A 25,953-nucleotide genomic window follows, 5' to 3' on the forward strand; every position below is an offset into this window, starting at 1 on the left:
TTGGAGGTTCTAAACTTTGATTTTTCAAAAAATTTGAAAGAGTCTCGAAGTTCGGTTACTTGGTTTTCGACAGAATTTGAATGAGTCTCGGAGGTTGTTTGACTTTTGAAAAAGAAATGACAAAACCTTAAGAAAAATCTTTAAAACACAAAAATCCCCAAATCCTCAATGCACCAAAACCTTCAAATAATCGAGACATCAAAGTTAAATCCCCAAAACGTGAAAATCCTTAAATCCTTAAAATACCAAAATCGTCAAATCCTCAAAACACCTTAAGCCCCAAATCCTAAAAATACAATAACCCTTAAAGCCTCAGAAAACTATTAGTCTCAAATCCCCAAAACTCCTCAAATCCACAAAACACAAAATTCCCCAAATCCCCAAAACTCCATAATCCTCAAAACACCAAAATTCTCAAATCCTCAAAACAACAAAGATCTCAGATCCTCAAAACATCAAAATCCTCAAATCCTCAAAACACCATAATCCGCAAAACCTCAAAACACCATAATCTGCAAATCCCCAAGACACCATAATCTGCAAATCCTCAAAACACCAAAATCCTTAAATCCTCAAAACAACAAAGATCTCAGATTCTCAAAACATCAAAATCCCCAAATCTTCAAAACACCATATTCCTCAAATCCTCAAAACACCATAATCTTCCAAATGCTCAGAACACGGTAATCCCCAAATCCTCAAAACACCATAATCCGCAAATCCCCAAAACACCATAATCTGCAAATCCTCAAAACGCCATAATCTGCAAATCCTCAAAAGAACAAAATCTTTAAATCGTCAAAACACCATAATTCTGAAATACCCAACACACCATAATCCTCCGGCGTTTGATTTTTGAACAAATAAATTAAAAAAATTTCGGAATTTTCAAAATATCAAAATTCTCAAATAAATCGAAACATAAAAATCCTCAAAATGTCAAAACACTATAATTCTCAAATTCTCAAAACCCCAAGATCCTCAAATCCCCAGAACATCATAACACTCAAATCCTCAAAACATAAAAATCCTCAGATCCTCAAAATACAATAATCTTCAAATCCTCAATACACCAAAATCCTCAAATAATCAAAACATCAAATTCCTCACATCCCCAAATAATCAAAATCCTCAGAACACCATAATCTTCAATTGCTCAGAACACCGTAATCCCCAAATCCTCAAAACACCATAATCTGCAAATTCCCAAAACACCCTAATCCTTAAATCCTCAACACATCATAATCTGCAAATCCTCAAAACACCATAATCTTCAAATACTCAAAACACCATAATCGTGAAATACTCAACACACCATAAACCTCCATAGTTTGATTGTTGAACCAATAATTTTAAAAAATTTCGGAATTTTCAAAACATCGAAATTCTCAAATAATCAACACATAAAAATTTTCAAATTCTCAAAACATTATAATCCTCAAATCCTCAAAACACCATAATCCTCAAATTCTCAGAACACAAAAATTGTCAAAACACAGAAATGCTCAACTCCTCAAATCCTCAAAACAACAGATTTTTCAAATCCTCGAAACACCGTCATCCTCAAATCCTCAAATTCTCAAAACACCATAATCCCCAAATCCTCAAAACACAAAAATCCTCAAATCCTCAAAATACAATAATCCTCAAATCCTCGAAACCACAAAACACCATATTCCTCAAATCCTCAAAACACCGTAATCCTCAAATCCTCAGAACACTATAACTTTCAAATCTTCAAAACACAAAAATCCTCAATTCCTCAAAAGACCAAAATCCTCAAAACATCAAAAACCATCAAATCTTCAAAACATAAATATCCTCAAATCCTCAAAACACCATAATCCTTAAATCCTCAAATCCTCGAAACACTGTAATCTTCAAATCCTAAGAACACCATAATCCTAAAATCCTCAAAATACCATAATCCTAAAATCCTCACATCTTCAAAACACCATAGATCCTCAAAACATTAAAATCCTCAAATTCTCAAAATACAATAATCCTCAGATCCTCAAATCCTCAAAAAACCAAAATCCTCAAATCCTCAAAAAACTATATAATCCTGAAATACTCAACACACCATAATTCTCCCTCTGACGTTTGATTTTTGAACCAATAAATTAAAAAAAATTCGGAATTCTCAAAACGTCAAAATTATCAAATAATCAAAACAAAATCCTCATATCCTTAAAACACCCTAATCCTCAAATCCTCAAAACATCAAGACCCTCAAATCCTCAAAACACCCTAATCCTCAAATCATCAAAACAACATAATCGTCAAGTTCTCAGAACACCATAATACTCAAATCCTCAAAACACCAAAATCCTCAAATCCTCGAAACACTATAATCCTGAAATCCTCAACACTCCATAATCCTCCTTCTGACGTTTGATTTTTGAACCACTAAATTTAAAAAATTTCAGAATTCTCAAAACGTCAAAATCCTCAAATAATCAAAACACAACAAAACACAACATCCTCAAATCCTTAAACACCATGTTCCTCAAAACCTCAGAACTCCATAATTCTCAAATCCTCCAAACACCCTAATCCTCAAATCTTCAAAACACAAAATTCCTAAAATCTTCAAAACATCAAATTTCTCAAATCCCCAAAACACCATGTTCTTCAATTCCTCGAAACACCCTAAGCATCAGATCCTCAAAATATCCTAGTCCTCAAATCCTCAAAACATAATTCTCAAATCCTCAAAATACCAAAATCCTCAAATCCTCGAAACACTATAATCTTGAAATCCTCAGCACACCATAATTCTCCTTCTGACGTTTGATTTTTGAACCACTAGATTTAAAAAATTTCAGAATTCTCAAAACGTCAAAATCCTCAAATAATCAAAACACAAAATCCTCAAATCCTTAAACACCATAATCCTCAAATCTCAAAATACAGGAATCCTCAGATCCTCAAATCCTCAACACACCCTAATCCTTAAATTCTCAGAACACCATAATCCCAAAGTCCTCAGAACACAAATCCTCAAAAGACCAAGATGCTCAAATCCTCAAAACTTCAAAATCCTCAAATCCTCAAAACATCCTAACCCATAAATCCTCAGTACACAAAATCCCTCAAATCTTCGAAACATACTTAATTCTCAAATCCTCAAAACACAAAAATCCTCAATTCCTCAAAACAATAAAATCCTCAAAACATCAAAATCCTTAATTCCTCAAAACACAAACACCATAATTCTGAAATCCTCAACACACCATAATTCTTCAGCGTTTTGAACAAATAAATTAAAAAAATTTTTGAATTTTCGTGTTTGGTTTTTAAATTTGAAAAAATATCAGGGGCCTCTGGTAGTTCGTAGTTTGGTTTTCGAAAGAACAATGAAAAATTTTCGGGGGTTTCCTGGTGTTTGAATTTTGAAAAAAACTGAAAGAATTTCAGGAGCTCCTCGTATTTGTTAAAATCTTGAGGGCTCTGGTTTCTTAAAAAAAAAATTGAAAGAGTCTCGGAGGTCCTGGTGCTTGATTATTGAAAATTATTTAAAGAATCTTGGGGACCCTGTTGCTTGATTTTTGAAAAAAAATAGGTATAGAAAAATTCAAAAGCAACTGGTGTTTGATTTTTGAAAAGAAATTGAAATGAAAAAAATTCAGAGATCCCTAGTGTTTGATTTTTGAAAAAAAAAGCAATGAAAAATTCTGTGCTTCTGATATTTGGTTGATGAACAGGTTTTAAGTTTCGGGGACCCTGGTGTTTGATTAAAAAAAATTAAGTATCTTGGAGGCCCTGGTGTTTGATTAAAAAAGAAAATTAGAGAATCTCATGAGTTCCTGGTATTTAACTTTTAGTTTTAAATAAAAAATGGCAAGATCTTGGATTTCTGGTGTTTGGTTTTAGGCAGAATTTGAAAGAATCTTAGAAGTCTCTGGTGTTTGATTATTAAAAAAATATATATATATGAAAGAACCTAGAAGGGTTCTGCTATTTGAATTTTGAAGAAATTTGAAAAAATGTCGGGAGCCTCTGGTGTATGATTTTTGAAAAATAATCTGGGGGTCTAGTGTTTGACTTTGCTTGATTATTGAAAATTATTGGGCACCCTGATGTTTGAATTAAAAAAATATATATAAAAACATTTTGGAATCCTAGTTTTTTATTTTTGTAAAAAAGTGGAAAAATTTCTGGAGGTCTGGTGTTTGATTTTTCAAAAATAATTGAGAGACTCTCGGAAACATTTGTGTTCGAATTTTCGAAAGAATATCGAGGGCCTCTTATGTTTGAATTTTTAAGAAATTTTAATGGATCTTAGGGGACTCCAGGGTCTCTTTCAAGAATTTAAAAATCTTACAGGTCCCAATTGTCTTTGTTTCAGAATCTTAAGGAAACTTGGGGGTCTTTGGTGTCTCTTTTTTAAGAATTTTGTGATCCTGCGGACCCTTGGTATCTTTTTTTTTAGAATTTCTCGTTTTTGAAAGGATTTTAAAGAATTTAAAGGTCTCGAAGTGCTTCTATTTTAAAGGTGTTAAAAGAATCTCTGGATTACCCAATGTTTTGTGTTTAACTAGTTGGAAAGAATCTTTATGAGTCCCTTATGTTGATGTTTTGAAAGAATTTTAATTAATCTTGGAGGTCTATTGTCTTTATTTTTAGGGTTTAAAAGAATCTTCGAGGTCCCTGGTATTTTGATGATAAATACAACCAAAGTTTTCTTTTCTTTCTGTTTGTACCCACAAAACCCGACCAAAAAATTCGTTCAACCAACAATCCACCATTTTCCGTACCCGTACCCAGCAAGCGCCCTTCGGCGACAATCACAGCGCGATTACGTAAACCGCGACCGCCGATTTACTCGCGAGCGTTGTAGTGGTCGCGCTTTATTAACCTGATTCGATAATACCAGTCGATTGCCCCACCTTTCGGCTGTCTTGTCAAATTCGTGTAATAAACATGCATCAACAAGTGAAAATTGCCGGGTTTGTGAACGGACAACGCTCAAGGTCACGATTTAATGACGGACGGAGAGAATCGAACGACGCACGACCGTTTTTTACGCCGGGATCTTTCTATTTGGTCTAATTTATTTGTTAAAGTGTAGAATAATCGCTTTTGATCGAGATTAGAGGGCAGCGTGACGAGAAACGGGGCCGAAGGAAGAAACGTGCGAAGATCCGGATCGGAATTCCTAAAGCAAACACGGCGGGTCTTCGTGCCTATTTTTTAACCGGCCGGAGATTAGTGGGCTAAATTGGTCCCTTTTGTACATGATGGGTCGATTACTTGCACAAAGAGCGCGGTTTGTTGTTGGTTTTGCGGTGTTGCGGTGGGCGCCAGCTAGTTTTGGCACCCGTTTCCGTCGTTTTCCAATAAAAATTCAAATCGGGCCCGGCCGCAATTACGCTAACAATGGCGGGAGGAGTGCTCGATTGATATTTAGACAAGTGGCGCCTACTAGATCTTAATCGGCGATCGAATCTCCACCAACACGAACGGATTCACGTGGGCCTCGCTAATTGGTCGGACACTAAATAATTAATTTTTCGTGGCGAGGGGGCACTGCTCCGACCTCTAGCGGCAGGTTGTCGTTCGCGGGCGCATATTAACAAGCAAAGTATACGTTTTGTTTTGGCAGAAGAAATAAATAATGGAGAGAATTCACCTGCTAGGAATTCCTATCGGACGTGTGACCTTGCGACAGGTGCATGTGGTTAATGTTGGTAGCCCTGCAGGTGCTCGCTTTTTGCGCGAGCGCCGCCGCGCGGGGGATTCTGGGGTTTTTCGTCAAAAATCGCCAACCAGTTGGCATTTTTGCAACAACAGGTGGTGACGCTAGAAAGTCGTCGGCTAGAGGAAGTGGGCTTGCGTCAGTCGCTCTGACATTTCGGCACAAAAGCTTTTTTTCGGAGAGATTCCAGCGACGAAAGTGCAGGGGTGGCTTACGTAAGCGCGATCCTTTTGTTGATGGAAATGTAGCAGCGAAATCGGTCGATGGCCACGGTGAATTATTTTCGTGCTTGACATTTTTATCATGTCCAGATAAAAAACAGGCACACGACGGTTATTTGTTGCGGCGATATACACATTATCATTGTTGAAATGTCATAGAAATTTCAATGGAACATGACCGAGTGTTTTAAAATTTAAATGTCACCCACAATTTTTATGGGCTCTTTCCTAACGGTCTTCCTTTCACCGGTTTCGGGATCGCCGGAACCGTATCAGATGGGTTGCGCAACGGCGAGCCTGGGGGGTGTTGTATGGGAGGCTGGATAGTTTGTATGGTCGGGCCGGTTGCCAAATCTCGGGCCGAATAACCTCAAAAAATTAAGATCGTTATCGGTTTTATTGTCGCTTTGTTTTTTCATTAAGAAAGAATATTTCATCCTGTTGTACGGTTTTAGAAAGTATCCTGAGAGCTTCTAGTGTTTTTTTAGAATGTAAAGAAATCCTGGGGACCCCTAGTGTTTTTTTATAATACTTTAAGAGAATCTTTGGGTCCCTAGTGTTTTTTTTTTTAATTTATTTCAAAGAATCCTGATGTTCCTAGTGTTTGTGTTTTTTTTTGAGAAATTTAAAAGAATTTCGGGGGCTCCTAACATGTTGTTTTTTGAAGCAATTTGAAAAAATCTCGAGATTCTGGTGCTATATTTTCAAAGAGTTTGCAAAAAATCTTGGATGCTCAAGGTGTTTTTTAAATAAATTTGAAGAATCCTGGCACACCTAGTATTCTGTTTTTTGAAGAATTTGAAACAATCTCAGGGGCTCGTAGTGTATTGTTTGTTGAAGGAATTCGAAAACAATCTTGAGGTTCTTTGTGCTTTTTTGAATTGAAAAAAATCTTAGATTTTCGAGGAGTTTTTTAAGAATTTAAAAGAATCCTGATACCTTTAGTGTTCTATTTTTGAAGAATTTGAAGGACTCTTGGGGGCTCCTAATGTTTTGTTTTTAGAACGAATTTGAAAAAATCTTAAGATTCTGAAAGTTTCATTTTCAAATATTTTGAAGAAAATAATGGGTGCTCCAAGTGTTTTTTTTTATTTGAAAAAATCCTCGCGCCGTTGTAGTTTGTTTTTTGAGGAATTTGAAGAAATCTTATGGGCTCCTAGTGTATTGTTTTTTGAAAAAATTTGGGGCAAATTTCGAGGTTCTTGGTACTTTATTTACAAAACATTTGAAAAAAATCTTGGTTGGTCAAGGTGTTTTTTCTTAATTTGAAATAATTTTGACGTCGTGCTATTTTGTATTTTGAGGAATTTGAAAAAATTTCAGGGTCTCCTAGTGTATTGTTTTTTGAGGAATTTGAAAAAATCTTGAGGTTTAAGGTGTTTTGTTTAAGAATTTGAAAGAATCCTAGCTCCTCTAGCGTTTTGTTCCTTGAATTTGAAAGAATTTCAGGAGTTCCTAGTATTTTGTTTCTTGATGGAACTTGAAAAACTCTTGCAGTTCTTTGTGATTTGTTTTCAAAGAATTTAAAAAAAATCTTAGGTGCTTCTGATGTTTTTTTTTAAATTTAAAAAAATCCTACTTCCTATATTGTTTTGTCTTTTGAATTTGAAAGAATCTGAGAAGCTCATTGTGTTTTGTTTTTTGAAGGAATTTGAAAAAATTTTGGAGTTCTTGGTGCTTTTTTTTAAAGAAATTAAAAAAATTCTTGGGTGTTCAAGGTGATTTTTTAAGAATTTGAAAAAATCCTAGCTCCTTTAGTGTTTTGTTCCTTGAATTTGAAAGAATCTCAGAGGCTCACAGTGTTTTATTTTTGAAAGAATTTGAAAAAATTTTGAAGTTCTGGGTGTTTTATTTTCAAAAAGTTTAAAAAATTCTTGGTGTTCAAGGCGTTTTTTTAAGAATTTGAAAGAATCCGGGCGTTCTAATTCTTATTTTTTGAGGAATTTGAAAAAATGTCGGGGGCTCCTAGTATTTTGTTTGTTGATGGAATTTGAAAGATTCTTGAAGTTCTTTGTGATTTATTTTCAAAGAATTTGGAAAAATTCTTGGGTGCCTCTGGGTCTTTTTTTGTAAGAATTTGAAAGAATCCTAGCTCCTCTAATGTTTTGTTTGTTGAATTTGAAGAAATCTCAAGGCCTCATAATGTTTTATTTTTTGAAGGAGTTTGAAAAAATCTTGAAGTTCTTGGTGCTTTATTTAAAAAAATATATATTTTTTTAATTTGAAAGAATCTCAGGGGTTTATAGTGTTTTATCTTTTGAAGGAGTTTGAAAAAATCTTGCAGTTATTGGTGTTTTATTAAAAAAAAAAAAATAATTTTGAATGTTTAAGGTGTTTTGTTGAAGAATTTGAAAGAATCCTCTCTCCTTTAGTGTTTTTTTCCTTGAATTTGAAAGAATCTCAGCGGCTCATAATGTAAATAAATTCATAAATTCTTGGGTGTTCAAGGCGTTTTTTCCTTTTAAGAATTTGAAAAAATCCTGGTCTTTTAATTCTTATTTTTTGAGGAATTTGAAAGAATCTCAGGGGCTCCTAGTATTTTGTTTGTCGATGGAATTTGAAAAAGTCTTGAAGTCTTTATGATCTATTTTCAAAGAATTTGAAAAAATTTTTGGGTGCCTCTGGGTTTTTTTTTAAGAATTTGAAAGGATCCTAGCTCTTCTAGTGTTCTGTTTGTTGAATTTGAAGGAATCTCAGGGCCTCAGTGTTTTATGTTTTGAAGGAGTTTGAAAAAAATCTTAGTGCTTTATTTTAAAAAAATTTGAAAGAAAATCTTGGGTAATGTTTTGTTTTTAGAATTTGAAAGAATCTCAGGGGCTCATAGTGTTTTATTTTTTTTAAGAATTTGGAGAATTCCAGCGTTCGAATTCTTATTTTTTGAGAAATTTGAAAAACTCTTAAATTTCTTTGTGACTTATTTTCAAAAAATTTGAAAAAAATGTTGGGTCCCTTTGGTTTTTTTTTTTTTTAAGAATTTGAAAGAATCCTAGCTCCTACAGAGTTTTGATTTTTAAATTGGAAAGAATCTCAGGGGTTCATAGTGTTTTATCTTTTGAAAGAGTTGAAAAAATCTTAAAATTTTTGGTGCTTTATTAAAAAAAAAAAAAATGAAAAAAAAACTTGGATGTTCAAGGTGTTTTGTTTAAAATTTGAAACAATCCTAGCTCCTTTAGTGTTTTGTTTTTGGAATTTGAAATAATGTTGAAGTTCTTGGTTCTTTGTTTTCAAAAAATTTCAAAAAGAATCTTGGGTGTTCAAGGTGTTTTTTAAGAATTTGAAAGAATCCTGCTCTTTTTTTTTGAGGGATTTGAAAGAATCTCAAGGGCTCTTAGTGTTTTGTTTCTTGATCGTGGGTGCTTCGGGTGTTTTTTAAAGAATTTGAAAGATTCCTATTCCCCTCAGTATTTTGTTTTTTGAATTTGAAAGAATATCAGGGATTCATAGTATTTTGTTTTTTGAAGGAATTTGAAACAATCTTGAAGTTCTTGGTGATTTTTTTTTTCAAAGAATTTGAAAAAAACCTTCGGTGCTTCTGGTATTTTTTTTCAGTGTTTTGTTTTTTGCATTTGAAAGAATCTCAGGTGCTCACACTGTTTTGTTTTTTGAAGGTATTTGAAAAAATCATGAGGTTCTCAGTGCTTTATTTAAAAAAAAATTAAAAAAATTGTTGAATGCTCAAGGTGCTTTTTTTAAGAATTTTAAAGACTCCTGATCTCCTAGTGTTTTGTTTTTTGATGGAATTTGAAAAACTCTTCAAGTTCTTGGTGATTTATTTTCAAAGAATTTGAAAAAAATCTTGGGGGCTTCTGGTGTTTTTTTTAAAGAATTTTAGAGAATTCTAGCTTCTCTGGTATTTTGTTTTTTGAATTTGAAAAAATTTCAGGGGCTCATAGTGTTTTGTTTTTTGAAGGAATTTGAAAAAATCTTGAGGATCTTGGTGGTTTATTTTCAAAAAATTGAAAAAAAAAATTATTGAATTCTCAAGGTAATTTTTTTAGAATTTTAAAGTGTCCTGGCTCCCCTAGTGTTTTGTTTTTTGAAGAATCTAAAAGAATTTCAGGGGCCCCTAGTGTATTGCCTTTTGAAAGATTTTGAAACAATCGTAAGTTTCTTGGTGCTTCATTTTCAAAAAATTAGAAAAAAGTCTTGGATGCTTCTAGTGTTCTTTTTAAGAATTTTAAAGAATTCTAGCTTCTCTAATATTTTGTTTTTTGAATTTGAAAGAATTTCAGGGGCTCATAGTGTTTTGTTTTTTGAAGGAATTTGAAAAAATCTCGAGGTTCTTGGTGATTTATTTTCAAAAAATTAAAAAAAAATTGTTGAATGCTCAAGGTGTTTTTTTAAAGATTTTTAAAGTATTCTGACTCGCCTAGTGTTTTGTTTTTTGAAGAATTTAAAAGAATCTCAGGGGTCCCTCGTGTATTGCCTTTTGAAGAACTTTGAAAAAATAGTGAGTTTGTTGGTGGTTCATTTTCAAAGAATTTGAAAAAAATCTTGAGTGCTTAAGGTAGTTCCTTTTTTTTATAAATTTGAAATAAACTTTGGTATAAGGATTTGAAAGAATTCTGGGGCTTTAGTGTTTTGCCTTTTTTTAGGAATTTGAAAGAAATCTCAGGTGCTTCAGTTGTGTTTTTTTAATAAATTTGAAAATATCTTGAGAACCCATAGTGTTTTCTTTTTTGAATGAATTAGACAGAATCTTGTCTCAGGTTTTTTGAAGAAATTCAAAAGAATCATAATAAAATAGAGCTTGATCTTTATGTTAAACAATTCTTGGAAAACCCTGCTGTTTTTTTTTCTGAAATAATTTTTAAAATAGTGAAGATTTCTAACTTTTCAATTCTAAAAGAAATTGAAACAATCTTGAGGGACCCTTACAATTTTTTTAAGAATTTAAACTTAAACAAATCTTTTGAGCTTCTAAGGCTTTATTTTGGAAGAATTTAAACGAATATTACGGCTTCACTTATTTTCGAAGGAATTTATATTGAAGGGATTTTAAGGGCTAATTGTGTTTTTTTTAAGAGTTTGAAATAATTTTGAAACACTTGATGTTTTGTTTTTGAAGGTTAAAATATGTAAATGAAACTTGAAAACCGCTGATACTGAATTTTTTAAAGCAATTTAAAAAAATCTCTGAGTAATGTTTTAGTTTTAAACGATTTTGAAAGAATCTTGAGGCGCCTAGTATATTTTCGTCTAAAAATTAAAGTAAAACTTAGAAGGATCCTATTATTTAGTTATTTTTTTGAGAAACTTGATAATTCCTGGTGTTTGGCATTTGAAAGAATTAGAAAAAAGAGCTCAAAAAATTAAAATAATCATCATCATTATTATTATCACCACTTTATTATGACTTCAATGTTTGTTTTACTAACAGAGAATATTCACGTGGGGTTATGCAGGGGTTAGCACTAACACCGGTTTTCTTCACAAGTTCGCGTAACGACTAATCAACCATAGAATGTTACTCTGTCTCCAACCAGCCAGTCGCAACATCTTATTCACCTAAACAGCTCGCCCCCATCCACTTAGCCAGTTCCCGCAGGTGCCTGCCGCTGCCTCGCCGCGGCTCCGATTCTCCACGCCACATTCCGAGGTTAGCGTCAGCGCGAGCCCTCCCGAAGCCCGTATTTACGACCCGCTAATCGCTTTATTCTCTTCTTTATTCGCGCCACCGCCCACGGCCCGCCGCCGCTCCGCGCCAACGCCGTCCTCGCCGTGGCCCAGACGAAGACGGACGAGCCCGACGTGCACCGTCGCGTTGCGCCAATCGTGCCATATTTTGCAAGATGAGGAGAATTAATGGTAGCGCGCTAAGTACCTAATTCTTTCACGAGCCAAAGGCAATCACGAGTGCACCGGCCTTCATTAAACTTAATACCTAATTCATTCAAAATACTGTAATTTCAGAGCGTAAAATTACGGAGGCTATCCTAGTTTTAACTTCATTTAAATTAAGCATATTGCTGCCGCGGCTTCGTTAATAGCCGGCCCGCTTGGATCAATTTAATTATGGAAGTACTGGCGGTCGGGCCCGCGGGCTTGGCGGAAGGGGGCTGCGGTATTAATTTCATAATTTCTAATGTGTTTTTTTTTTGGATAGTCATTACGGAAACGCGTGAAGGATAGCGGCACTAGCGCGAGCCCCTGTGGTACTCCTAGTCGGAGTAGTGACCCGGGTCGTGCTGCGGGGCGCAATTCCTCCCGTCCGCCTGACGGATGATCCGGCATTAGCCGCTCTCGGTTTTGTCTCTTCTAAATGAGACCACGTCTTATTGCGACATGCAAGCGCGCATTTGGGCCATCGCGACTATTAATCAGGTGTATGGAGCAGTTCTGCACTCGTCTACCCATGTTACACGTGATCGATGGGCCCATTACCTGGGACAAGGCTCTTCATGCCGACATTATCACACCGCCGACTCGATTTAACGCCATATTTGCCCGCGCCGTACGTGGGAACTACTTTCCGCCAAAATTTGCGCCCATTATCTTTTCGACATCTTCACGTTTTCGGCGGACGAGACGCCGTGGGCCGTTCATAAAAATTCAAATCTAATTCGACGCAATTACGCTAACAATGGGGAGAGGTGTGTTTGGAGAATGGGTTAGACAAGTGGCGCCTACCGGGCTTGAGGAGCGGGCGGTACGGACGATTTTACGAGCGGTACTTTACCGTACCAGAAAAAGGATGGCCCGTTTGCGAGAGCTAGCGCAACCAAAAACGTGGTACTTATCTCCTAGAACTTTCTTTCCCTTGGGTGGTACTCGAATCCGTGACATTTTAATATCGTATATAGGTTCGGAATGCAAAAAAAGGTCCCGAGAAAGTTGCGGTGATTTGGTAAGATATACAGTCACCAGTGCCATAATTCTTCAAAAAGCCGGCAATAATTTATATCGGTTTTTGCTAACCGTTGGCTGTAAATTTTTCCCATTTAAATCGTGCATCTCGGGGTCAGAGCGCCTTGACCCCCATTGTCCCCTGCAAAACATCGGATAGCCAGTGCCGTAATTCACGAAAAACCCAAATATCGAGTCGAGCGACTCTCGGTGCGGATTTCGGGTTTTCGGGTTTCGTGGTCAAAAAAATGGGTTTACGGATTTTGATTCTTTTTAAAGTTTACCAAGTTTCTCAATATGTAATGCGAGACAGGTGTCTGATCACCAAGTAGAATTGAATTAGATAAAGCTTACGTGAGGTCTGGAGCAAACTTCATTCTTGTAACTTGCCTGACTGCTTAGTGTCGCTGATGGAGTCACTTTTCACATACCAGCCGTAATCTACCATCAACTTTGTATTACATTTTTCTTGTTCTCTTTTTTGTTTGTTTCTTGTTTGTTGAAGATATGTACTTTGCCAGACTGTAAGAAAAAATTGTAGATTTTGGAAAAATTCCAGTATGGACAAGAATTCTAAATTTGTGGGTTTTTCATTAATCTTCCGATTTTTTGATTCCCAAGATTCTTTCAATTTATTGTGTCTGAAAAATAAATATCCAAAGACCGCATATTGGTTGAAATTCTTAAAAAAAGACATCAAGAATCCTCAAGATTCTATCTGTTTTTTTCAATTCTTTCAGGTCCATTCAAACCTTTTTAGACCCTATTAGATTTTTGCAGGTCCTTTCAAGTTTTTTCAGATCGTTTCAGCCTCTTTCAGATTCTTTTATGCTCTTTTCTAATTCCATCAGATACTTTCAGATCCTTTCATGTTCCTTCAGATTTTTTCAGGTTGTTTAAGAACATTTCAGACACATTAAGATCCATTCAAATTCTTTCATATTCTTTCAGATTCTTTCAGACATTTTCAGGTCCTTTCATTTTTTTTCAGACTCCCTTCAGATTGTTTCACATCCACTCAGATCCTTTCAGGTCCTTTCAGATAATTTCAAATTCATTAATATTTTTTCAGATCTTTTCATATTCTTTCAGATCTTTTCATATTCTTTCACTCTTTCAGATTCGATCAGATCTTTGCAGATACTTTCAGATCTTTTCCGGGTCTCGGTTCCTTTCAGATTGTCTCGGATCCTTTCATGTTCTTTCAAATTCTTTAAGATACTAGATCCTGTCAGATTTGTGGGTCCTTTCACGCTCTTCCATTCTTTCAGATTCTTACAAATTCGTTCAGATCCGTATAGATACTTATAGATCCTTTCAGATCCTTTTATATTCTTCCAGATTCTTGCAGATCTTTTCAGACTGTTTCATGTTAATTTTTCAGGTCTTTTCACGCTCTTTCAGATTCTTTCAGGTCCTTTTATGGCTTTTCAAACCCTTTCAGACTTTTTCACACTTTTCCAGACTCTTTTGGATCCTTTCGATCCTTTAAGGTTCTTTCAAGTTCTTTCAGATCGTTTTCGAATCCTTCTAGGACCTTTCCGATTCTATCAGACTTTTTCAGATCCTTTCATGTTCAGATTTTTTCGGGTACTTTCAGATCCTGGCTGGTTCTTTCAAATTCATTGAGCTACGCTTAGATGCATTCAAGTTTTTTAATATTTTTTTCAGACTCTCAGATTACTCCAGGTACTTTCATATCCTTTCAGATCTTTTCAAGTTTGATCAAATTTTTTCAGATCCTTTCATTATTTTCTTTAATGTTTTTTTAAATAGTTTGGATCCCCGCACGTTCTGAAATAGTCTCCAAATTCTTTCAGATTCTTTCAGATTCCTTCAGAAGTTTCCAAAGTATCCTTCAGATTCCTTCAAATTCTTTCAGATTCCTTCAAATTCCTTTAGATTTTTTCAGATTTTTCCGAACCTGTTATATTCATCTTTTCAGGTTTTTTCATCATCTTTCAGACTCTTTCAGATTCCTTCAGATTCTTTCGCATTGTTTAAGATTCTTTCAGATTCCTTCAGAGTCTTCCAAATTCTTTCAGAATCCTTCAGATTCTTCCAGATTCCTTTAGATTTCTTCACATTTCTTCAGATTCTTCCATATTGTTCAGAATCAGTCATCTTCATCTTTTCAGACTTTTCCATGTTCTTTCAGACTCTTTCAGATTCTTTCAGATTCCTTCATATTTCTTCAGTTTTCTTCAGATTCTTTCAGATTGTTTCAGACTCTTTCCGATTCCATTAGAATCTTCCAAATTATTTCAGAATCCTTCAGATTCCTTTAGATTCTTTCAGGTTCTTTTAAATTCATTCAGTTACGTTTAGATCCTTTCAAATTTTTTCATATTTTTTCAAACTCATTCAGATTTCTCCAGATACTTTCAAATCCTTTCAGATCTTTTCAGATCGTTTCAGATTTTTCTATATTTCTTCAGACTTTTACGGATTCTTTTAAATTCTTTCAAATCCATTCAGATCCTTTCAAGTCCTTTCAAATTTAATCAGATTTTTTCAGCTCCTTTCATTAGGTTCTTTAATGTTTTTTCAAATTGTTGCAGATAATTTTAGATCCTTTCAGGTGTTGCACACTCTTTTAGATTTTTTCAGTTTTTTAGTCCTTTCAGATCCTTTCAGGACTTTCATATTTTCTCAGACTCCCATACTTTTCTAGACTCTTTCGGATCCTTTCAGATCTTTTAGATTCTTTCAGATTTTCTTAGATTCTCCCAGATTCTTTCAGATCCTTTCAGATCCTTTCAGTTCTTTCAGAACCTTTCATATCCTTTCAGATTTATCCGGATTCTTTGAGATTCTTTCAGGCCCTCATATTTATTCTTTTAGGTTTTTTCATATTTTTTCACATCTTTTCAGCTCCTGTCACACTTTCTCAATCTCCTTCGGATTCTCTTAGGATCTCTTAGATCCTTGCAGAACTCTTCAGATTTTTACAGTTTCTTTCAGGCCCTTTCACTTCTTATCAGATTTTCTGAGATCCTGTCAGATTCTTTAAAATTTTTCATATATTTTTAAATCTTTTCAGTTTTCTCCATATTTTTTCGTCCTCATTCAGATTCCTCCAGATATTTTCACATTCTTTCAGATTTTTTCATATTTTTTCAGACCCTTTCAGATCCTTTCATATGATTTCAAGACCTTTAAGATCTTTTCAGACCTTTTCATACCCGTTTAGACTATTTGATGTTTATCCTTTCGGGTCTTCTCAGGTTCTTTGAAATCCTTTCAGTTTCAGATCCTTTCATACATTTTCAGATTTTTTTGGGTTCTTTCAGATCCTTTGAGATTATTTCAGATTGTCTCAGGACCTTTCAAATGTATTCAGAAGTTTTCAGATTTTCTCAGTTCCTTTCCGATCTTATCAGATTTTTTCGGATCCTTTCATGTTAAATTCGTTCAAATACTTTCAGACTTTTTCAGGTTCTTTCAGATTATTTCAGGTTTTTTCACATTCTTTCAGATCTTTTTATGTTTTTTTCAGATCCTTTCAGGTTTTTTCAGATCATTTTAGGATCTTTCCAAGTTCTTTCAGACCCCGTCAGTTTGTTTCAGATAGTTTCATGTTCTTCCAGATTTTGTCAAGTTTTTTTTTTCAGATGCGTCTAGATTCTTTCAGGTTCTTTCATATCGTTTCAGACTTTTTCAGATTCATTCATATTCTTTAAGAATCTATTCAGATCCTTTTAGGTCATTTCAGTTCCTTTCAAATTCAATTCGATTTTTTTAGATTTTTTTGTTTTTGAAATTTTTTCCGATAATTTTAGGTTTTTTCAGATTCTTTCAGATTTTTTCAAATTCTTTCAGGTTCTTTCAAATCCTTGCAGATCCTTTCAGTTCTTTCAGATCCTTTCAGATTCTTTGAGGTTTTTTCATGTTTTTTCACATTTTTTCAGATCCCCTCACACTTCTTCAATCTCCTTCGGATTCTTTTAGGATTTCTTAGATCCTTGCAGAACTTTTCAGATCCTTACAGATTCTTTCAGGCCCTTTCAAATCTTACCAGATTTTTTCAGATCCTTTCATGTTCTTTCAGATTTTTTCAGTTATTTTCAGATCCTGTCAGATTCTTTAAGATTCTTCTGATATTTTCAAATCCTTTCGGGTTTTTTTCTCTCAGATCTTTCATGTTTTTTCAAACCTTTTCAGATTCTTTCTAGATCCATTCACATTCTTTTTGATCCTTTCAGATATTTTCAGACTCTTTCGGATTCTTTAAGAACCATTCAGATCCTTTCATATTCTTTCAGGACCTGTAAGATCTTTTCAGAGTTTTTCATATCCGTTTGGACTATTTAATGTTTATACTGTCGGGTCTTCTCAAGTTCTTTGAAATCCTTTCAGTAATTCAGGATATTTGCTTTTAGAACGCGATTGAGTCCATATTTTTGTTTAATTTGAAGAAAAAAGATTTCTGAAAGTTTTTTCATTTTCCTGTTCTAGGTTTTTTTTCAATTTTTAATTTTGGTTTTATAAATTTTGGATTTCGAGATTTCAGGAGAAAGCTATATTTTTCTGAGTTTCGGATCTCTTAAATTTTTGGGTTTTTGAACACTTTTAATAAGTATTTGGAATTTCAAAGTTGTAGGGTTTTCTGGTTTTTGGATTATTGCTTTCTTGGAGTCTTCGATTCTTGGATTTATGAATTCTTGGATTCTTGAATTTTTGGATTTTTGGATTCTAACACCGAATCTCAAAAATCAGTATTTCCTAATACAGAATTTGATAAAATCGTTGAGGTTTCTAACGCGTATTTTTTTGAAGAATTTCAGAAAAACCGGAGGACCAGTTTATTTTGTCTTTCAAACGAGAACAGAGCTCGATTCGGCTGCTGAAAATTCTTGGTGAAGTGATCAATTAACATAAAGAATTCTTGCATACCTACCACTAAAAATTGAAAAAATGTTTAGCCCGATAAATCAAGTTCCGCTCTCCATTTTCCTTTCACACTAATTAAATACACTCTGTTTGCTTTATAATTAACCGCCCCGCAGCGCCCCAGCGGAAACGGCTGCGGGTCCGCTTTTTGCCACTTGTTCTCCTCCAAATCACAGCCAGCCATCTCGATCGTACCCGCACCCCTACGCCGTCCCCGGCAGGACCCATCTGGTCCGCCCTGCCTACTAAGCACACAACGACAGGCTCGAGATATCCGGAAAAGAGTATCGAATTTCGCCGAAAAACCCCCCCGACGAGTTCGCACCACAAAAACTCCCCACCGAGATCGATCTGAAAAACATTTTAATGCGAGGTAGTTGATATTCACGACGGCGCTGAAAGGCCGGTAATGAATCCATTACGGGCCGTGGGCAGATGTAACACACTGATCTCAAAAAGAACCGAAATCCGGGGAGGCGGTTCTCGCTTTTGTAATTTTCAATTCAACAATTCAATTCAATGCATAATTTGATACTTTGATATTAGGTGCCGACGCTTAAGATACGGCTATCTATGCAATCAAATCGTTTAAATTATTGTAACAATGGGCGAAGCTAATTAGGGGAGAGGCGCGAGATGCGGAACGTCGTGGAGTGGAGAGGGGGCAAACGCGGAAGAAAGAGTGCGGGAATGCGATAAGAAAGTGCGCGAAGATAATGGGTCTTTTTTGTGAGGCAAAGTTCAATTTTTACATAATGATTGCGCATTAGCAAGGGGTTGTGTGCATCGGCGGTCATGTGGAAATATCAAGTTGCACACAAAAAGTCGACGTGGAGATTGCTTGTTACGTGACCCTCGATGATATTCATACGAAAGTCATTTAAAAGTACAAGATGTACTTAATGGAAATGCGCTGCGGGGCGCAACGTAACTAGGGGGTAAGGGTGTTCGAGCCCCTGTAAATTGTAAGCTAAAATGTATCTCATTTTTAATCTTATTCTCTTCTTATAAAAAATAAAAAATCGTTTATTTGATATTTTACATCATATTTTTGTGTTTTTTAATTAAATTTTTATTCAAAAACCACTTTTCGTTTTTTATCAATGTCTTATTTACGCTGTTCTTAAGTGTACAACATTACAAACCTAAATTATAATAACTATTGTTTCCAAAATGTTAGGATTTCTTTAAATTCTTTTAAAATAAACCATCAAGAGCCCAGGAATTATTTAAAACTTCTTGGAAAATGGAACTCCACACACTTTAAAATTTTTTTCAATTCAAAACACCAGGAACTAGGGACCTCTAAGATTCTTTCAAAATGGAGATCTAGCGGTCCTAAAGTCCAAATTGCTTTAAAAATCAAACAACATTCACTGCTCTGGAAGTTCTATCAAATTCCTTCGAAAAACAAAATATCTGACACACTTAAGATTTTTTTCAAATTTTTTGAAAATAAAACTCCAGAGACATAAATATTCGTCTACTTTCCTTCAAAATCAAAACACTATTAAGATTCTATCAAATTCCTCCAAAAAACAAAATACCAAATTCTTTTAAATTGTAAAAAAAACACTGTTAACTAAACTCCCACTAGTTTTTAAATTGTGAATTGGAAAAATATTGAGATAGTATTTATGTTTCGATGTTCAATTCCAGGAATCCAAGAATCCATGAATCCAGAAATCCAAGAATCCAAGAATCGAAAAATAGAAGAAGAATTAAGAATTATTTTAAAAATTGTTCACTTATTCAATTTTACGATTTGCGATTTTTCGTTTTGGTTTTTATTTTCTTTAATTTTACTATTTTCCATTGTTCCAATTTTATAATTTGTTTTTTTATTTCAATTTTTTCAATTTTTCGGTTATTCAATTTTCAGTTTGCAATTTTTTTGTTTTTTATTTTTTTTGTTTCTTCGATTTGACGACATACAACTCGTAGGGTTTTCATTTTAAAATTGTTCAGTTTTTCCATTTTCCAACATTTGGAATTTGATTGTTAGATTTTGCAAATTTGTTTTCAATATTTCAGTTGTTCATTTCTTCAATTTTTCGTTTCAGTTCTTAATTTTTACAATTTTTCGAATTTTTCAACTTTTATAATTATTAGTTTCTCAATTTTTTCAATTTTCGTTTCTTCAATTTTTGATTTGCAATTTTTGTAGTTTTCATCTTATATATTATATAATAATATATTTTTAACATTTTTCACTTTCTCGATTTTTTTGTTTCTTCACTATTACGATATGCAACTCTTGTAGTTTTCATTTTTAAATTTTTCAGTTTTTCGTTTTTTCAATTTTTCATTTCTTCAATTTTTCGATTTGCAATTTTTCTAGTTTTCATTTTAAATATGTAATAATAATATTTTTTCAAATTTTTCACTTTTCCACGTTTTCAATTTTGCAATTTATCGTTTTTTCTGTTTTACGATTTTTCAGTTTTTCGATTTTTCAACTTTTCGAATCAAATAAATGGAAAAACTGCAAAAATGTAAAATGAAAAATGAAAAAGTATAAAATAAAACCTTTGAAAAATCTAAAAATCAAATCAAGAACTTGAGAACCAAAAATCACGAATTTGAAAAACTGAGAAATGAATAACCAAAACAATTTGGATTTCAAATGGGAACTATCAATTTTCAACTTTCAAATTTAAATTTTCAACAAATGTATGGTCTCATTCGCTTTCTAAATGAAAAAAAATAATAATATAACACATCTTTTGTTGAAAATTTTTGAGAACCCCTGGTGTTTTGTCTTTGATGCAGCTTGTAATAGTTTTGAGCATCTCAAAGAATCTCAAAGAATCTCAAAGAATCGAAAAAAATCTGAAAGAATCTGAAAGAATCTTTAAAAATCTGAAAAAATTCGAAAGAATCTGAAAGGATTTCAAAGAATCTCAAAGAATCTGAAAGAATTTCAAAGAATCTGAAAGAATCTGAAAGAATCTCTAAAAATCTGAAAGAATCTTTAAAAATCTGAAAAAATTCGAAATAATCTGAAAGGATTTCAAAGAATTGCAAAGAATCTGAAAAAATCTGAAAGAGTTTCAAAGAATCTGGAAGAATCTGAAAGAATCTGAAATAGTCTGAGAGTCTGAAAAAGTCTGAAAGAGTCTGAAAGAATCTGAAAGAATCTGGAAGAATCTGAAAAAATCTGAGAGAATCTGAAAGAATCTGAAAATATCTGAAAGAAGCTGAAAATATCTGAAAGAACCTGAAAGAATCTGAAGGAATCTGAAAGAATTTGAAATAATCTGAAAAAATCTGAAAGAATCTGAAAAAATATTTAAGAACCTGAAAGAATCTGAAGAAATCGTTACAAATCTGAAAGAATCTGAAAAAATTCCAAAGAATCTCAAGGATTTCAAAGAATTTCAAAGAATCTGAAAGACTCTAAAAAGATCTGAAAGAATCTGAAAGAACCTGAAAGAGTCTGAAAGAATCTGAAAGAATCTGAAAGGATCTGAAAGAATCTGAAAGAATCTGAAAGAATCTGAAAGAGTCTGAAAGAATCTGAAAGAATCTGAAAGAATATGAAAGAATGTTTAAAAATCTGAAAAAAAATCTGAAAGAATCTGAAAAAATCCGAAAGAATCTGAAAGAACGTGAAAAAATCTATATGAATCTGAAAGAATCTTCAAAAATCTGAAAAAATCCGAAAGAATCTGAACGAATCTGAAAGAATCTGAAAGAGTCTGAAAGAATCTGAAAGAATCTGAAATAATCTGAAAAAATCTGAAAGAATCTGAAAAAATATTTAAGAACCTGAAAGAATCTGAAGAAATCGTTACAAATCTGAAAGAATCTGAAAAAATTCCAAAGAATCTCAAGGATTTCAAAGAATTTCAAAGAATCTGAAAGACTCTAAAAAGATCTGAAAGAATCTGAAAGAACCTGAAAGAGTCTGAAAGAATCTGAAAGAATCTGAAAGGATCTGAAAGAATCTGAAAGAATTTGAAAGAATCTGAAAGAACCTCAACGAATCTAAAAAAATCTGAAAGCCTAAAAAACGTGCAAGGACCTCAGAGGACCTAAAATTATTATTTGAAACAATTTGAAGAAACATGAAAGAATCACAAAAAGTCTAAAATTATCTAAAATATAATCAGAAAGAACCTGAATGGATCTAAAATAAATCTGATTAAATTTGAAGGAACCTGAAAGAATCTGAATAGATTTGAAAAAATCTAAAGGAATCTGAAAAAGTCTGCAAGGATATAAAAGAACTTGAAAAGATTTGGAAGTAGCTGAAAGAATTTGAAAGTATTTGAAAAAATCTGAAAGAAACTGAAAAGATCTGGAACCATCAGAAGGAATCTGAAAGAATCTGATAGGGTCTAAACGAACTTGGAAGAATCTGAAACAGGTCGGAAAAAAGCTGAAAGAGTTTTGTAGGATTTAAAAGAATCCGAAAGAGTTTGAAAGATTTGGAAATAATCTGGAAGGGTCTAAAAAAGATGAAAGGACCTGAAAGGATCTGAAAGAACATGAAAAGTCCTCAAAGGATAAACATTAAACAGCCTGAAGAGATCTGAAAGTATCTGAAAGGAAATAAAAGGGCCTGCAAGGATTTAAAAGAATTTGAAGGAATCTGAAAGAGTTTGAAAAAACGTGAAAGAACCCAGTATTCTTTCAGGAACTCTTGAACATCCTTCCAAATTTTTATAAAATATTGGACTCCAATATTCGTATTTCAAACTATATTAAAATCGATTCTTCAAGATTGTTCAAAATTATTTCAAAACAAAACTGAACTGGATATCAAAGAATTTTTTCAACTAGCGAACCGAACTCTCTATTGTTTCAAAATCTATTAAAATTTATTAAAATGTTCTGAAACCTGGGAAATAATAACGTTTAAAGTTTCAAACACCAGTAAAACCGTTTCATTCCGAAAGCAAAATCAATAACACACCATAATAAACGCACAATTAAATTTCTGTTAGGGCCCGACTTGTCCTTCTGGAGTCGCCGTCTCCCCTAAGCAGGTGTCGATATCCGGTCTCTACCAGTCTGGCTTTCTCTAGAGATCCGTGGCGGTTGGATCCGCGCAGGTTGAGAATCTGGAGCAGGTACTGATCCTGTGAGGCTGGGGTCAGGGCGTGACCGGAACCATGGGAAGCAGGGTGGCTCTCATGGGAATCGGAAATAACCGACACACCGGTCAAGACGGCCTTTTCTTCGAAAAAAGCGTCTTCCACTTTAATCGGCATCCAGGCAAACAAGTACTTGTGCGAAAGTAGGGTATTTCGATAGTTTTAAAATAGAAATCTTGATTTGTGAAGGTACGAGGGCGGCTATGTAGGAGACAACTGTCCAATTTTTTAGGATAATTTTTCTATTGTTTTGGAGATTGCCATCAGTGTCGACTTAAAAAGGTTAAATTTGATATTTATTTTGCAAATAGCGGTATTTAATTAATAATTAGGCGCTTTTAATTGCGAAATTCTGCTTTCTTTGGAGAGTAGGCTGCGATGGGTATCGCGTATTGACAGTAGGTGAGGTTATTGGTGGTACTTATTGTGAAAGTAGATTTGAGATTTTTTAGAAAAGTGCATTATTGAGACGACGTCATCGGTTCTAGGCCGAATAGACAAACTTTCTTGAGGGTTTACTTATCGTTTGTGCAAAATGTTAAACGTCTCCTAATTAAAAACTCCATTAGAAGGCCACGAAAGTACAAACACAAACATAAACAAACAGATAAATTTCCGATTATTTACGTCGTTACTTATCGAAATACTCACTTAGTTTGTTTTGGCGAAATAAACAACCAATTGTTGTTTTATCGTTAAAAATATTGATCTTCCAAATGTCAAGTGACAAAAAACCGTCACGGTCAAGCCACGTTTTACCTCCGGTAATTAAAAAATTAGCACAAATCTGGTACCGAATTAACCTTTCCGGAGGTAGCTTTCCTGCAGCCTTCTTCTGCATACATCATCGCGATCGCCGGCGTACCTTAACGGTACCGTCGCCGGGCGGTGCGCGATGGGTTCGAGGGTCACCTCAAGCAGTGACACCGGCTGATGGGTCTAGTTATCGCACCACCGATCGGCCCCCAGGCCCGCCACTGCGATCAGACAAGGCTGCCAGCTTTGTGTTCCTCTGCTTTTCGAGCGCTTTACGTGGAAGACGGCTGACCTCAGGGTGCACCGCGTTAAATTATCCTCAAGGTCAAGGTGCAACGCATGTCGAAGTTGGCCCGATTGGCGTCACACGATTTTGGAATAATCGGACGAAGGGGCTTGTTGGGGATTTCGACGCGCGGTCAGGTCGTGAACTCGGCCAGGTGCAGAAGTGGCACAGGTAGGATTGGGTTTCGTGCGGTTCCTGCAAGAACCTGTGCACTTCCTTCCCATGGAGGTAACAGTTTCGGAATTGAGTGCGTTGAATGCGCGGAGTTCTTTACCTGTTTGGCGACAAAGAGCATGGGAATGGGTGCTGGGAAGAGGTTACACAGGCAAGGGTGGATGGGGGGGAAGTGGCCGAATTGGGTATTATGGGCAGTGACAGGTGAAGTATGGGTTAATTTGGCTATTCAAGGTGGTGGCTGACAAGATGTGTGTTGAACTTGACGCGTGATTTCTATATTTGAGCGAAGAAAAAAGTGAAGCTGGTGATGGCCTGTGAAACAGTCTCTATTACATGGTTGTTTTCTTCAATAGCGGTGAGGGCTAGAGGTACATAATATTAATAACAGGAAAGAGATCTATGCCCTTTCATTTAAAGAGCGGTTAATAAACACCCACATGTTCTTTAGTTACCAATATAATCTGCGAAAATATTGCAAGTGGAGGATCTCTGAAACTAATAGGAAGTTATAAGTTCCAATAATTAATAAATATAAAGCTGAAGAAAGTCCACTTACTTATAAAACCAACTCAAAAGGTATTAAACTAAATCTCTTAGAAACATGGGGAAATATTGAACCATCACAGAACACTCAATTTCCCTTCCCTTCGATTTTACAAAAACAGTGACAAATAATAATCAGACCATCATTTTTGTTTCCTAGTAGTTCACGGGAAATATTTGTCAATTTTCACGAATTTTCACCCTTTTTATGTTGACCGAGCTTTATCCTTAATTTTTGAGCTCAAACTCTAGAGATCCTCGAGATTCTTTCAACTTCCTTCAAAAAATAAAACACCAAGAGCCCTCAAGATTTTTCCCAATTTTTAAAAATAAAACACTAGGAATCTTCAAGATTCTAACAACTCCTTCAAAAACAAAATAGTGTAGGAACCCTCAAGATTATTTTAACTTCAAAAAATGAAACACTAGGAACCCGAAAGATTCTTCACCTTCTTCAAAAAATCAAACACTAAGGATTCCTGAGTTTTTGCAGCTTTTTGTTGAGGAAAGATGACTATGTACATAAAGACAAAAAGGCAAAATATAAACCCCGCCCACCCGCCCTATCTCATTTGTGTTGATTTTTTTTATTCGTCGTGAACCAAGAGGGCGGAGCTTAATTGCAAAATCCTTATTTCTCAACAATAAATTACTATGTATATTAAATAAAAATTAAGGCCAGGTTTAGAGACGGATGGGAGGGGCTTATTTTTTGGCTTCATTTTTATTTAATACATATAGTTTGATTTGAACAATACGATTAGTCAAAAACATGTTTCACATAGCAATTTCTCGTAGAAAAATAAGAATTTTACACTTAAGCTCTGCCCCATGTCTTACGACGAATAAAAAAAATTATCACGATTAAGACAGGGTGGGTGGGCGGGGCTTATATTTTGCCTCTTTTTCTTAATATACGCAGTCATCTTTTCATAACAAGAAACTTAAAACATGTTTAGAATGGTAAATGTTTTTAGAGATATATGGATTTTGCAATTACGCTCCGCCCCTCGGTCTACCAACGAATGAAAACTTCACTACTGGGGTCGAGGCAAGTATGGGTGGGCTTAATCTCTTGATCATTCGTTGGCAGACCGAGGGACGAATCGTAACTGCAAAATCCATATTTCCCTACAAAAATTTACCATTTTAAATATGTTATAAGTTTTTATTGTGAAAAGATGACTACGTACCTATATGAAGACAAAAAGGTAGAATATAAACCCCGCCCACCCGCCCTATCTCAACTGTGATGATTTTTTTTATTGGTCGTGAACCAAGAAGGTGGAGCTTAATTACAAAAGCCTTATTTCTCACCAAGAAATTACTATGTATATTAAATAAAAATTAAAGCCAGGTTTAAAGACGGATGGGTGGGGCTTATATTTTGGCTTTTTTTATTTAATAAATACAGTTTGCTTTGAACAA

The sequence above is a fragment of the Zophobas morio genome, unplaced genomic scaffold (assembly GCF_036711695.1).
Source record: "Zophobas morio isolate AGI-343-1 ecotype UQ-CSIRO unplaced genomic scaffold, CSIRO_AGI_Zmor_V1 ptg000081l, whole genome shotgun sequence".
Classification (NCBI taxonomy): Eukaryota; Metazoa; Arthropoda; class Insecta; order Coleoptera; family Tenebrionidae; genus Zophobas; species Zophobas morio.